A 16,460-nucleotide genomic window follows, 5' to 3' on the forward strand; every position below is an offset into this window, starting at 1 on the left:
TTAACTAATGCAAGGTAATACCCCCCCCACTTTTCCCTTTGAATTTCCATTCTCCATCATATCCCCTCCCCATCTCAATCAGTCTCTGTTTTATTTTGATGTCATGATCTTTTCTTCCTCTTATGATGGTCTTTGCATCCTTATTAAGGAATGGTTAAAGGAGTTAATAAAGAACCTAATGTTCAGAATTTTGAATTATTTTCTTCAAGGGCATTTCTTTCTCTGCTCTGCCAAACCAAGTGGACCTAAGAAAAGGGTTATGGAAATCTCTAATCTGTAGCTATGTTCAATAGAAGTTGCATATACTCAGCTACTTGTGATAGACATCTGAAGCAGGAAGTCTTGGGGAACTTATTCCTCATTCTATGTGATCTAGTATTATCTCCAAATGACTGTGAGCATTGAGTTGATTTTTAAGACACAAAATGGTAATATCTTCTATAGAGTTTGTATATGGCAAACGTTCACACATTCTAGTGATCAGAAGTGTGAGACTATTTGCTATAAGCAAAACAAGATTTATTGTTCCCTCACAAAATGGTAATAGATTTCTTGGCCAACCTAGGGAGCATCTATAGTTAAATTATTAGTCACAAACAGGAAGAGGAGTTCAATAACAAATAGATGTCTTCCAAATTAAAAAAAAAATGAAAATTTAGGGAGAGGATTAATACTAGATACATCCTACTCTTGTGGTGGTTTAATTGTTTGAGTATTCATAAAATTAGCTTCTCCCCGTGGATGTTGGTCAGGAATCACTTGCCAGTGAAAATGGTGAAGATTTTGGTGGTGGGACACTAGAAGACTCAAGATACCTCTGGCTGCTGGCATTGTTCTGCTTCTCATTGTGATTTCATTGACAGAGAAGACTACTTCAGCATCTGAATATCATTTCTCCAGCCCACACTCAGTTTTTTATTCTGAAATTTGAATAACTTCAAATTATTCATCATGCAAAAGTAACCCAAATATTTAACCTCAGAAGAAAAAAAAAGAGTAAGACAAACTAATAGAACTGCTCTGATACAAAACTCAGGAAAGAAAAAAGAGGTTTTTCAAAACTGCAATCAAGGGCTGAAGAGATGGCTTAGCAGTGAAGCACTTGCCTATGAAGCCTAAGGACCCTGGTTCAAGGCTCCATTCTCCAGGACCCATGTTAGCCAGATGCACAAGGGGGCGCACACGTCTGGAGTTCATTTGCAGTGGCAGGAAGCCCTGGTGTGTCCATTCTCTCTCTCTCTCTCTTTCTCTCTCTCTCTCTATCTGACTCTTTCTCAAATAAATAAATAAAAAGGAACAAAAAAAAAAGTACTGCAATCAAGCCTCCCATCAATATCTTAGAATATGTTACCTGTTCATAAGGCTTAGAATTCAGTCAAAATTCAAATATTATCAGTGAATTCTGGAAGCCTGACTTCAAATGAAGGATGAAAATAATATAATCAATATACAGAAAAGTTAAATGTCATAAGAGGTTTGAAAGAATAAATAAATTCTAGAAGAGAGTTTTTAAAACTTTTTTAATGGGAAAGTTTTGGGGTTTTATTATTTTTAAAATAGTTATTTGTAGACCAGGCTGGTCTTTAGTTATGTAACTGAGGATAACCTTGAACTCCTGATTTCCTCAGCCTCCACCTCTTAAGTGCTATGATTTCAGATGGTTATAGGCATGCATGAGCATATTCCAAGCTAAAAGAAGCAATATGTATATGTAAATATAAATAAAGAAATTACACAACTGAAACTAACTCTAAAGAAATTGACATATCCTTATTATAGAATGAGGAAAAAAATAAATGTGACCTAATGCTTAGAATATAAGGAGGGAATAAGATCATGCCACAGTTTAAGATCTGCAGTAGAGTGCAGTATAATATTAGATGCTTTTCATTACATTTCTACACATAGAAGCAGTCTACAGACAAGGCATAAAAAACAGTTTAGAAACATGTTCTATCTCAAACAGTCTAGAAAATGTTTTTACCTAATTTATCTAAATTTACCCTAGCATACTGTGTAGCTCTTGTTTTTAAAACTTCACTTGTTAAGCAACTAGACAGAACATTTTACCTTTCTAAACTCTCCATTGACAGCCTCTAAACAACTAATGATCTTAACTCCTCCCCTTTTCCCCATCCTCAATCCCCCCTTCATTAGTCTCTCCTTTCCAAATCAGTTCTCTTCTATTCTGATGTCATCATTATTTTCCTTCCTAATATATAGGTCTTGCATAGGTACCATTAGCCATGGTATCTTGAAGACAGTATTGCAAAACATTCCCCCCCTACTTTTGGTTCTTACCTCCTTTACACAACCTCTTTTATGATGTCCCTGAGCCTTGGAGGGTATGATATAGATATCTCAGTGATGAATATTCCACTGTCACTTCTTAGCACATTGGTGAGTTCTGGGTCTTCCCAATGGTCACCATCATCTGAAAAGAGAAGCTTCTCTAACCAAAGGTGAAAGTAGCATTAATATGTGGGCATAAACATAAGTATCTAGAGGGAAGTTTGGTACATAGTATACTGATTTAGTGAGGTAACAGTAGTGGTTTCACTCCCTCAGGATTATGACCTCAACAGCCATTGGCTTTCCATATCAGGCATGGATTCTCTCATGTGGGAAGGGTTTCCATCCAATAAGAGAGCAGTGGGTTTCCCCATAACGAACATGCCACCGCTGAACCAGTTGGTAGATTTGGCCTGGTTGGCTAGCCATAGAACTGCTGGTTAAGACTATTGATAACTTTTTGCCCCCAACAGGCTACATAGCAATTTCCAGCATCCTGACAGCTAGTCAACAGGGAGGAAGCTTCCAGCTCAGCTCCAGCTTGATTTCTCACTAACCTGCAGACCAAGTATGTAATGTCTTCAGGCATAGGGTTTTACCATCTTGTTCCACCATCTTGTTCCAGTGGGCAACCAAGAGCCTTGGCAATAGCTTATAATGTTTTGGGGACATTAGAGGCCTCCCTGACCAACAATGTACTGGAAAGTCTCCTACCCCCGGCACTGAAAATTTTGGTAATCATCTGTAGATTCTGGGCATAGAATAGTCCACCCCCATAGGATACTTCTGCTCAAACTCTCTATTTTTTAAATATATATATATATATATATATATATATATATATATATATGTATATATACATACATATATATATATATATATATATATATATATATATATATATATATATATATATATTTACTTGCAAGGAGAAAAAGAAGAGAGAGAGAGGGAAGGACAGAGGGAGAGGGAGAATATGAGTCTCTAGCCACTGCAAATGAGCTCCAGATGCATGTGCCTCTTTGTACATCTGGCTTTATGTGGGTACTAGGAAATTGAATCCAGGTTGTTAGGCTTTGCAGGCAAGTGCCTTAACCACTGAGGCATCTCTTCAGCTCCAAATTATCTATTTTTAAAGTGTCTATTATTTAAATAGTGAAAAAGTTGGTTTCCATATGGCTTATTCATGACATCTCTAATTTTGATTAACCCTCCTCCCACTATTTCCTCTCCTCTACCACCTCCCCTGACCCCATTTAAACCATTCACCCCCAGTTTTTTGCCTCTCTACTTACATATGCACTTTATCTTCCCCTTAAAATTTCCTCTCTACTCCTAGAACATTCTATCTTTACTTCCTAGGTTTCTATTAGATCATATCTTTTTCTTTTTTCTTAAGGTATGGTCTCACTCTAGCCCAGGCTGACATGGAACTCATCTTGTAGTCTCAGGCTGGCCCCTAACTCTGGGAGTTCCTCCTAACTTTGCCTCCTGAGTGCTGGGATTAAAGATGTGGGCCATCATGCCCATCTTAATTATATCTTGTTTTTGTAAATAGTATCTCGACTGGCTGATGTTGCATTTTGTGCATTTTGGCAAAAATGTAATTTTGTCCATCCTACCCATGTCCCATGTGAAATTTTTCCCAACATGTATTCTCTGTCACCTCATTACTTTATCAATGGACACATCTTATTTAATAACATAAATGCCCAGGAATGGAGCCTGCAGAGCAGGATTCATGTTGGCCCTAGTACCCATATTTTAAAAATTGTGCAAAATACCTCATCTATTTATGCTTTTTTACCCCCAGCACCAACTAGAGAATAATTACTGAATACTTTTTCTTTCTTAGTATAAATTCAATGGAGTGTATTTTCATCACAAAAAGCAAAACCATCTGGTTTTGTACCTGTGTCTGGGTGTTTTAATTACCACCTCTCATGGGAAACAAGTCATTGCATTTTTTGAAGTATTTTATTCTGCCTCCCTCATGGTTGCTTGGAGTCTATATGGTACATGGTTACATGTCTTTTTTAAATTTTTATTTTAAGCTGGAAATGGTGGTGCACACCTTTAATCAGGAGGCAGAGGGAGGATCACCATCAGTTCAAAGCCACCATGAGACTACATAGTGAATTCCAGGTCAGCCTGGACTACATTGAGACTCCACCTGGGGTGGGGGGAATACAAACACACATACACACACACACACACACACACACACACGCACGTTACAGAGGGAGAGAGAGAAAGAGAGAGAGAGAGAGAGAGAGAGAGAGCGCACTGGCACACCAGAGCCTCAACCACTGAAATCAAACTCCAGATGCTTGCATCACCTAGTGGGCATGTGCAACCTTGTGCTTGCCTCACCTGTATGCATCTGGCTTACATGTGATCTGGAGAGTTGAACATGGGTCCTTAGGCTTTGCAGGCAAAGGCCTTAACTTCTAAGCCATCTCTCCTGCTTTAGTATGTCTTTTGAAGGGAAAGAAAAACAAATATTCCTTGAAGATGACTATTCACTTACTCAAAACACTTTGGACTACTGTTGCTGTTACCTTCTCATTGCTGGGACAAAACATCCGAGCATAAAGCTGTGTTTAGTTGGATGATTGTCTAAGCAACATGGAACACTCAGCGAGAGGCAGCATCCACAGGGCAGAGGAGACAGCGCTTCTGCACCACAAAACACATGTTTTTGAAGAGATCACTTAATTTCCTCAATGTGTACATCTGTTAAATGGGGCTTTTATTAAATTTCATTCACAGTGACTTGGTGAGGTGATAACAGGTAAGTTAAAAAATATGAGCTGTGTTTCATACCAAGGAAATAAAAAGGCTCTAATGCAGTGGCTGAAGGCTCTGGCATGTCTGTTCTCTCTATCTCTCTGTATCTCTTTTCTCTGTGTCTCTCTGCTTACAAATAAATAAGTACAAATATTTTTAAATAGACACCAAACATTACTTATGCCAGATACGATGTTTGTAAGCATCATACTCTCATGTTTCAGTTACACTGCAGGGGGCAGGTATGACTGGCACACCTCTGAGCTTAATGAATTTTGAAGTCAAAAGCAGTCCACATTTGAGAGAGTAAATTGAGAGACCAGCACAGGCGTGTCGGCAGTACTGTGGCCACAGGCTTACGTGATGGGGACACAGTTCTCCTGTCTGCCATATTTTAGTCACTAGCCTTAATTACCTGCATGCTCTCACCTCCAAGTCATGGCATTGGCTTCCTGTTTTCCCTTTCTTATTTCTAGTTCTTTTTTTTCCCATTTTGTTTTGTATATTGAGAGTTACAGAGAATTTGTGTTTAGCTGGGTTTTGAAACCTTTCTCCATCACTGAGACTGTTGTTTGGGCCAAGGACCACAGTTGTAGTAGCACTAATTATTGTCCTGGCCCACATCCACAGTTTTAAAATTGTCTCCATTTTCTTGCTCACATCTTGATTGTGTTCGTTTGTTATCTTTCATAGCGTCTTGCTCAGACTGGGATCATAGTGACCACGAGTGAGGCTGTTCTGCTGCAGCTGGTGGCTGATAAAGACCATCCCAAGTTCAAGGAAATCCAGAATCTAATTAAGGCGAGTGCTCCAGAGTCCGGTCTGCTTTCTAAGGTGTAGACTCTTTGAAGCACTGGTATCCGTCCCGCTCACTTCTGGTGGGTGATAGGACTCGAAGCCCAGACAAGCTCTTGTCTCCACCAAAACTATGTTTAGTCCAAAGCCGCTCCTTCTTTGCAGCTCTTAGTAGCACGTAACTGGCTTGACCACTTGGGTACCAGAGTTTAGTCACAATGTCAAGGCTTCAGGTGCTGCTTACGTTCTTTTTTCTTAATGGGCTTTTATTTATTAAAACAAAATTATAATGGGGGTGCCTGTTTTGTCTATACTGGATACAATGGCCATGCCTTCCACAAGTGCACCCTCTGGTGAACATTGTTTTGATCTGAATGACTTATGATGTGTTATCTGCCTCCTTGGGCCCTAGATTATTCATTTGGAAAAGAAATTACTATATAGATAATGTTATTTATCAACTGGGAAATTTTATGATTTTATAGGCAGAGCCAGTTTTTGACTTGATATGCATGATTCTGAATGAAATAACAGTTCTTGTCTCAGTCAATGTGCCAAGGGCATGATTTAACTCAATGTACGTTACACAAGACCATCTTAGATAGCATGTAGATACTTGGCACTTGCTCAATAATAATCAACAAATACCTATTGACATATGTCAGGAAATATGTAGCATTCTAAATTAAAACATTTGGCTTTACAAGTTGTTAAAAGTGACTTATATATCCTGTTGTTCTATCATCAATACAAACTTAAAACTAAAACAAAACTTGCTAATGCATACAAATCTTGAAGTATTTGTAAGGATAGCAGTATATTTATTTCATAAATTTACACAAGTCTATTGGATTTCAGCTAGCATAGCTGTTTTCTTGTTTTATCGTCCAGGCACATTTTTCAGCATGATGCATGCCTCCACTGCCCTATGATTGTAAGATATAGAGGCACAGTTCTTGCACAATTTAAATAGTCCGGCAAAAACAATTTTTGAAGCAATATTTGGGATTGGATGATTACTCAGCAGTTAATGATGTTTGATTGAAAAATCTGATGGCCCAGGTTCAATTCTGAGTAATCCATTTAAGCTAGATACAAAAGAAGCAGCTCAAATATCTGGAATTCAGGCGATAGAACTATTTGGGAAAGTTGTGGAGCCTTTAGGATATTGATATTGCAATGAGGAAGTAGGTTAAGAGAGGCAGGCCTTGAGGTACTTTGCTTGGCCCCACTTCCTGCTTCCTGATTGTGGATAAACTGACCAGCAGCCTTGTGCTGCTGCAGCCATGTCTTCTCAACCGTGTTAGACTGCACTCCCTTTATCACTAAGGTAAAAGAAACCCTTCCTCCCTTAAGCAGTTTCTTGTCAGCTATTTGGTCACAGAAACACGAAACAAATACAGGAACATATGTAAGACATATTCATGTAAATTCACATTCACATACTTAATCTGTAAAGTAAAACATGCTTCCAGAGACAAATTTCAGCATCCATAATTAAGTTGGATTTTATGGCCTTTAAATTATTAAAATATAAATAAAGGAATAATAAAAGTCAGAGCTGATTATGAATTTAAAAGTTAATGGTTAGGAAGCTGAATTAAGAGCACTCTTAGCCTTTTACAAATGTTTCATGAAGTCTTGCGAATATCTGACATCACTGTTAGTATTAGTTGTACATGTGTGTGTGTGTGTGTGTGCATGCATACATGTGCTCATGTGATGCAGAGGTTGGCATCTGGTGTCTTCCTCTATCACCCCCTTCTTTCATGACTGAGACAAAGTCTCTCACTTAAAACCAAAGTTCATTGGTTTGGCTAATCTGGTTAGCCAGCTTGCCTCAGGGATTCTCTGTCTCTGACTCCTGAGCACTGGGATTAGTCTGATGATAATAATGAAGTATGCCCACTTGTATTAGATGTAGGCTTCAAAATGCAAGGGTGACTAGTTTCAATATTTCCTGATATGTGGGCCATTACCATCAGAATCACTTAAAACAACCTAATAAAAGTATAGACATTTAATCTCAGCTATTCAGAACAAGGAAGCAGGAGGGCTTAACTTCAAAGCTTGCTTGGGTACACAGTAAACTCAAGGTCAGCATGGGTAACAGTGAGATCTTGTCTCAAAATAAAAATAATAAAAAAGAAAATTTTAAAAAGGTCCATAGATATAGCTTACTGGTATGGTGCTTGCCTAGTACCCAATATAACTAAACATGAATTATTTCATATGATTATTTTATAATTCCAATAAACATGAAGTTCCCAGTTTAACTAAAAATTAATAAATAAATAAGTAAATAATAGTGGTTTTGTTAAGCTTCAAACCTGTTGAATCTCAGTATCCTGGACCAAAAAATAGCTTAAAATTAAATCCCCAAGTAACCATGATATACAGAAATTATTAAGCACTAACAGTTAGGCTTAATATATAAAATATCCAATGACAAAGCACATACCCACAATAAATAACTCCATTTCTTCTTCTCCAGACCCCTTTGAGATATGGGTATTGAAAATAGAATCCTCATAAAATATTCCTCCTAAGTTATATATAAATAGGATGCTTTTCTTTGTTCTTAGTAATCTGAAATAAAATTATTCCAAAATTTAATCAATCACCTTTAACTACTGAGCCATCTCTCCAGCTCACATAACATATTCAGATGGAAGCACAACACACTGACATAAGATTTTACCCAAAGTTGTTATTAAATTGCTTATGTTTCCTTATATTTAGTACACTGGTGCAATTTTGAACTCCATTAAGAAAAATAATAACATTTAAGAACACTTAAAGCTCAAAAAAGAAAAAGAATTTAGTTTCATTTCACTGAACACTTTTAAGGCAAACTGAGTTCTTATTATATAGACATTATTAGGTAGGAATTGAGGAGAAATTATTATAAATTTTGCTTTTGAATTCTTGGGTGGACTGCAATTTCCTTGAAGAGTAGGCAAGAGCTTTGAAGTGGGATGACTCCTTGCTGTGCCTTTGCCAATTCAGACTTCATATAACTTGTTGAAAATATGAAAAGTTTTGCTGGAGAGATGGCTTAGTAGTTAAGGTACTTGCCTGTGAACCCTAAGGACCCATATTCTACTCTCCAGGTCCCATGTAAGCCAGACACATAAGGTGATACAAGCACACAAGGTTGCACATGTGTACAAGACGGTGTAGATGCATGCAATTCTAGATAGATAGATAGATAGATAGATAGATAGATAGATAGATAATGAATATATATGTATATATACATTAATTTTCATATTCAGAAAGGGAGTTGTTTAGTATCTAATCAGAACTTTATGTCAAGGAGCAAGTAACTGCTTCTTGTTAATTATAAAAGAAGTTATGCTATCTTAACAATAGTTAAATTCCCATTGTTTAAGTGGCAAATAATGAGCTTTTGTTGTCCTATGTTAGCCTAGCTTTTCTTTACTTGATGCTAATTGAACTTACAGCTCCAGTTACTAAATATTATCATCTCAAAGCTTCAAGGGAGTCTGGAAAACGCTGATGGAGGCTGGCTAGCCAGACACTGAAGCCCAATGGAAAGACCTCTAGTTAAGATGGCTAGGTCTCAACTCGGGACCCCATCTGCAAAGACAATGAGATGGTTACTTAAAATGTTGCATTTTCTGGAAATTTGACATGCGTATCTAAGTAAGTATATACAACCTTTCAGTATATCTCAACCTCCAATATTTATCACATGAAACACAAATTATGTATGCCCCTCTAAGTCACTCAGTCCATTTTTATAAGATGAAAACAGGTACCAAATACAAGCTCCTGATGGGCAGGCAGTTTGCATCTCTGCAAATGAAGCTCTACATAGAAGATTTAAAAAATATCTAAGTGCAATAACAAATTATCACCTTTTACCCCCCAAATACATGAAACTACAATAATTAATTTTAAAAGATGCTGTAGGGTTTTTAAATTAAAAAGAAAGCATTGAACTGTTCTGTGACTACAGTAAGTCTTATTCCCATAGCATGGCCTATAGGGGGGGCACCCTATAGTGTCTAGCACAAGTGTTATGTGAATAGATTCAGTACATCTGAATAAAGATGTGCTTGCACTGAGATATTGATCTTTCTGGGTAGCCAGACATGGGAGCTTGTTAACTCTGCTGGAATAGGTTGTCTGTTTATCCCAAAGTGTCCAAGAGAGAGTTGCTTTCAATACCAGTGGCATATTACATCTTGTAACACACAGCACAGTAATTAAATCACAGTCCCCTGGGGCAGGGGTACTGGCACAGTTTTAAAAGCTCTGGTGATTCTAATATATACACATGATTAATAATCGCTATCTTAAGGCTTAAGATAAACAATAGGTGATTAAATAGCAGGTCTTGAGCTTTTAACTTAACTTTTTTAAAAATAATTCTTTTGTTCATTTTTATTTATTTATTTGAGAGTGAGAGAGAGAGAAAGAGGCAAAGAGAGAGAGAGTGAAAGAGAATGGGCGCACCAGGGCTTCCAGCCACTGCAAATGAACTCCAGACGCGTGCGCCCCCTTGTGCATCTGGCTAATGTGGGTCCTGGGCAATCAAGCCTCGAACCGGGGTCCTTAGGCTTCACAGGCAAGTGTTTAACTGCTAAGCCATTTCTCCAGCCCTACTTAACTTTTTATTAACAACTTCCATAGACAGATATATAATGATTATAATCCCCTCACACTGCCCTCCCTTCGCCCTCTTCCTAATCCCTCCTCCACATATACATGCACATCAAAAATCTATGGTGTGTGCCCTCAATTGATATGGGATTAAGGTGAGTCAGAACAAACACACTTATGCTCATTCTGTTAGCAGTGACAAGAGTAACAAAGTCCTTTGTCTATGACTGAGAACTGCCATGCCTTCTGAAAGCTTCCGTGAAATTGGAGCAGACTGAGGTAAGAAGAAAGTCAAATCCCAGACCTGACTCTTTCACTGTAGCTTGAAAATTCACATTTAGCTCATCATTCTAACAACTGATTTGATTATAATTACACAAAACCTATCACATTCTTCAGTGTGAGGAGAAATCTATATAAATAGTAATATATGTGTGTGTGTGCATATATATATATTACTATTTATATGTATATATATATATACACACACACATCCATATAGTCATTCCATGCCATACTATACAATAGCATTATGTATAGTACCCTGCTAATTTTGGTCATACCTAATTATGTCACTGAATAATCTTACTAACTGTGGTGGTTTGAATAGATGGCCCTTAATATATTCAGTTGTTTATTTGTTGGTAGATTACATCTGCAGTCACCTGGCTGGAGCAATGTCACTGGGTGCATCTTAAGGTGAGGTGGTGGGTTTCAGATTTCGATCTAAAGATATGCAAAGTGTGCCTAGCTGGAGTTCCTGAAGTGTGCTGAGGCTTTTGACCTTCAGGTGTGTGGCTTGTGCTTCTCTCTTTCTGTTGAGGTCCCTGAAGGCAGGCCAGCTTCTTCTACCATTTATGGAACTTCCCCTGGATCTGTAAACTTCAATAAATATCCCTTCCTCCAAAATTGTGCCTGGTCTGAAAGTTCATCTCAGTGAACCTGAAGCTATCTGCTACACTAACCTTAAGGCTGAATGATTCATATGTTTAGAAAAGTTATTTTTTTTTTTAGTTTTAGATAAGCATAAAGTTGTTTTAAAAGTAAAGATAAAATAAGAAACTAATTTGTCAAAGTTAGTGAGAATATCTACCCTACCACAGATAAAATGAGCTGTCACTGAAAGATTTGAATTCAGAGAGTGAATAAGTCTAAAACAGTTTCTGGCGACGAAAATTGCATTTTATAGTGCAATTCATCTCAAAAATTACAATAAACATATGAAGGAGTGTTCAAGTAAGCAACACAGCTGTTATTTAGACTGTAATAGCATTTTGCATTTTCCAGGAAGTTCTGTACAGAAATTATTTATGGAGCTGGAGATGAGGCTCAGTGGTTAAAGGTAATTACTTGTAAAGCCTACTGCCCTGGGTTCAATTCCTTAGCACCCACATAAAGCCAGATGCACAAAGTGGTTCATGTATCTCCATTTGGCAGGAGGCTCTGGAGTGCCCATTTCTTTCTCTTTTTCCTCTCTCTCTCAAAAATATTTTTTTTTAAAAGAAACTATGTAAAAATCTAAGTCTTAAAAAAAAAGTCAAACAACAGGATTTCTGAGATTATACGGGCAGTTGTCCAGTATACCAAGGAAAATTTTGGGATTAGAGATCCAAGTTGGCACCCATGCTTCTTGAGTCATTAAAACTTCCTCAAAAGTTTCCCTTGTACCTGGTATAGTGTCTGGTATTGGCTGGCAAGAGGGGAAAATAGTATAGTATAATGGTCACAGTCACAACTCCTACTCCAAGTTAAAATCTGGAGCTAGAGTTTTTAGCTTATGTATTTCCAAATAGCTGTATGACAGGTTGGACAGGTTATTTATTCACTCTGTTCTTCAGTTGCATCATAGGGTTGTGAGGCTTATTGAGTCTTTAGTTATAGAACAGTTAGATTCTTGGTACTTTGTAAAATTCGAATGATTATTTCCTATGATATAATCAATAAGTACCTCTTAAAATTCACTCAATTCTTACCCCCGTAAGGATAGCAAATATCAAAAAAATCAAATGAGGGCTGGAGAGATGGCTTAGTGGTTAAGCACTTGCCTGTGAAGCCTAAGGACCCAATTCAAGGCTCAGTTCCCCAGGACCCACGTTAGCCAGATGCACAAGGGGGCACACACCTCTGGAGTTTGTTTACAGTGGCTGGAGACCCTGGCACACCTATTCTTTCTGGTTCTCTATCTGCCTCTTTCTCTTTCTGTCTGTTGCTCTCAAATAAATAAATTAATTTAAAAAATCAAATGAAAATAAATGCTGGCGAGGATATGGAGAAATAGGAACCCTCATCCACTGTTGGTGGGAATGTAAGAGGGTAAAGTCACTTTGGAAAGCAATATGGAGACTCCTAAAAAAGCTGACTATAGAGTTACCAACAAACCCAGTCATTCCCTTACTGGGCATGTACCCTAAAACCTTCAAGCCTCAGTCCAGAGAGATTTGCTCAACCATGTTTATAGAGGCTCAATTCATAATAGCTAAGAGCTGGAATCAACCCAGATGTCCATCAGTAGAAGAATGGATAACTACGATGTGGTATATCTACACAATGGAATTCTACACAGCAGTAATAAAAAATGACACAATGAAATTTGAAGAAAAATGTTTGAACCTGGAACAGATCATTCTCAGTGAACTTACAAAATCACAGAAAGATAATCATCACATAGTTTCACACATCTATAGCACCTAACCTGAATCTACCCAAGATGCCAACATACCCAGAAAGTATCTTGAGGACTGGACAATAGGGTGGGTAAGGAGGGAGGGAAGGGCAAGGGAGGGGGTTGGGGACACAAATCTGGACCCAAACGGCAAAGGTACCATAAAATTCTGTATCCTAAAAGGTAGACCAAATGGTTGAACCTTCACTAGGCCCTTAGAGGGAATACCTGAGTCACAAGGCACTGGAGAGGGTACAATGAAGACTGACCTTAATCTTCTACAGCCTCTCTCTCTCTCTCTCTCTCTCTCTCTTCTTTCTAACTCTTTTATATTACTTATCTTTTTCTTCCTTCTGTTCGTGGGCACTGACCTGTAACTCCCAGTACTAGCAGGTTGTTATCATCCACAATGAGCTTTTGATCAGAGAGACCTATAAGGTTTACTAAAAGAATAACAGATTTCTGTCAGAGTACTTGATGACCCACCAAAGATTAGTGGTAAGACCCTACTGCTGAAGACATGTAACGTGTCTTCACACATGTGGTTGACACGTAATGTGGAGTGACATGGCTAGAAGCTGGAAGAGAGTCAGTCCCCAGACAGTCAGCACATCAAGTGCCAGAAGGTGCTACATGGGTGACTGGGAGAAAATGACCAATATCTGTCCAAGTAACTCATGGTCTAACCTACTTAGCTGCAAATAACCTGTCATGATGCTCACACAAGTGTAATAGTGGTGCACAGCCATGGTGGGAAACCAACTGCTCTTGATTTGGCTAACTGATCTGCTCAGTGGAATGGAACCCTTAGCTGGAGCTGCGAAACAAGTCATAACCAGATCCAAAAATGAGGCCACTCTCCATTATCAAGCTACCACCAAATGTGGGCTACAAGAGGGCCCACACCTATTAAATTCTGTCTAAAAAACTAAGGGATATCCCATTTATCTGGTGCTAACTTTACTCTCTGTTGGAGAACCTGCTCCTCTTTTTCAGATAGACAAAGATCCTAAGGAGAGAACCACCCCATCTTACCTCAAAAGGGCCCCAGCTGAAACTAAGAATAATTGGCGAAACATGTAAGGGTGCTGTTTTCTTGGTGAACCTGGTACCAGCCCAAAGGTGAAGGAGATCGACACAGAACAATCAACTCCTACCAAATCAGATACCCAGAGACACAGAGGCTCCCAAGACCTTGTCACTGAAGCAGAATGAAAATGAACCTAACATGGCTCAGGGAAATTTTGCAGAAAAGGGGGAGGAAAGAATGTCAGAGCCACACGCTGGGTCATGATACACAGAGACATTTCCTCCTACCCATAACTGAGGTCTAACTCCACAATGCATGACCCATATACCACAACAAGGAGGGGCTAGAGGCAGAGGGGAGGACAGGGAGGAGGCTAACAATGGTACCAACTTGACTGTATTCCCTGAGTACAAAACTAATTAACAAAAAAGAAAAAATACATAACAATTACTTTACAATATGATAAAAAACATTTAAAAAAAAGAGTGATAACACAATGAAAGTCAGTCTTGATGAATGTATCCTAATTCATGTTTCTTGCAGATAAGAAATTTCCAAATGAGGAAACTATAAAGCCAGGCCTGCAATTTTAGTGCTAAATTTCAATTAGAAAGTTTATCAAAAAGCCATTGGTATTCCTATTTATAGAAATGTTGTTAATCTTTCACTCTCAGATAGGAACTTAAGTATTTATCACAAAGTATATCATTATGTTGTATAAGTTTATATTCCTTTTTTCCTGCGCTATTAGGGATGCAATCCATGACTTTGCACATGCAAGGAAAATGCTCTACCACTGAGCTACATGCCCAGACCTCTTCTAATTTTACTTCTGAGACAAGGCCTCACTAAGTTTCCCAGGTTGGTTTTGACCTTGTTGTGTAGTTCAGGCAAAGCTAGAACTTGTGATCCTCCTGTCTCAGCTTCTCAAGTAGCTGGGATTGCAGGTACATGCTGGAGTTAATAGGATTTATAGACCTTTCTCATTTACTATTTAATTGTGGTACATAGTTGATAATTTGATATACATATGCAATTTTGGTTTAGTTAAAGTAATCAAATTAATATAAAAAGCCACTAGATTTCTCTACCACATGAAAGAAGATCTATGATCTTGACTTCTCTACTGATTACCTTTAATCACCCCATTTTTTAATTTGAAGATAAAGATGTCTTGCACCCCTTGGAAACACACTCATATCTGTTATACAAGATTTTGCTTAAACCACCCAGATTACACCTGCAGGAATGAATTGCTGTATATAATATTGACATCACAGGACAAAGGATATTTGAGTTTTGCTGAGAGAATAATACACTTATTGCTATACAAACAACAAAGCAAACATTGTTGGTCAGGGAGGCCCATGAGCCTTTCCTCTCCACTTGCATGTAGATGTGCTTGGCAATGCTCTGGTTTCCTCACTAGGATTAGGATCAGAACCTGTTGCTGAAGATGCCACATAAGTTGGTTGTAGTCCTTGAGAAGCCAAGCTGGCACTGAGTTGAAACCTTCCTCCCTGCCATAGTGCTGGAAAGTGGTATGCATGCTGCTGGGGGAGAAAACTCAATTGTAGTGACCAGCGGAAAACAATGCAAACTACATAACTTCCAAGCAAGGCAAGATTAACTCACCAGTGCAATTAAAGGCATGACTATTATTGTGGCAACCAACTGCTCTCTAATAAGATTTGAGACTTGTTCCACAGGATGAATTCAAGATTGGTATTGAAAGCCTAGTCTATATGGCCTAGAAGGTTACTGGTGCTTAGTCTCATATAGCAGTGATCAGAAGCTGCTTTTTGCACACAGCAGTGACAGACTCATCAAAGTGCTGAGAAAAATTGACAGTCAAATGCTCAGCATTAAAGGAGACACCTCAATCACACCTGCCAAGCTTCAGGGAACATTGTGGAAGAGCAGGCGTTAAAAATGTTAAGAGCTGGAGGATTGGGAAGCAATGCTTTGGAATACTGTACTCCATACATGTGGCAGCCATTGCACTCATGACCTCATAGCACCTGTGGTTACCTGCACACCACTGGGCCCATGAACATGTAGTCATGAACAATGAAGGACGAGGAAAGAAAAATGAAAAAAGACAGAAAACTAGTAGAGAGATTGGTTGGAAAGAAGGTGTTCCACAGAAAGAGCTTCGGGGAGTCAGGGCAAGAGAAAGGGATGGGAAGGCTCTAGGATCAAAATATAAACAGGCTATTTTAAAAACACATTATGCATTTTCTAGAAGCCCAATCCCAA

Source organism: Jaculus jaculus, chromosome 14, assembly GCF_020740685.1.
Source record: "Jaculus jaculus isolate mJacJac1 chromosome 14, mJacJac1.mat.Y.cur, whole genome shotgun sequence".
NCBI classification, from domain to species: domain Eukaryota; kingdom Metazoa; phylum Chordata; class Mammalia; order Rodentia; family Dipodidae; genus Jaculus; species Jaculus jaculus.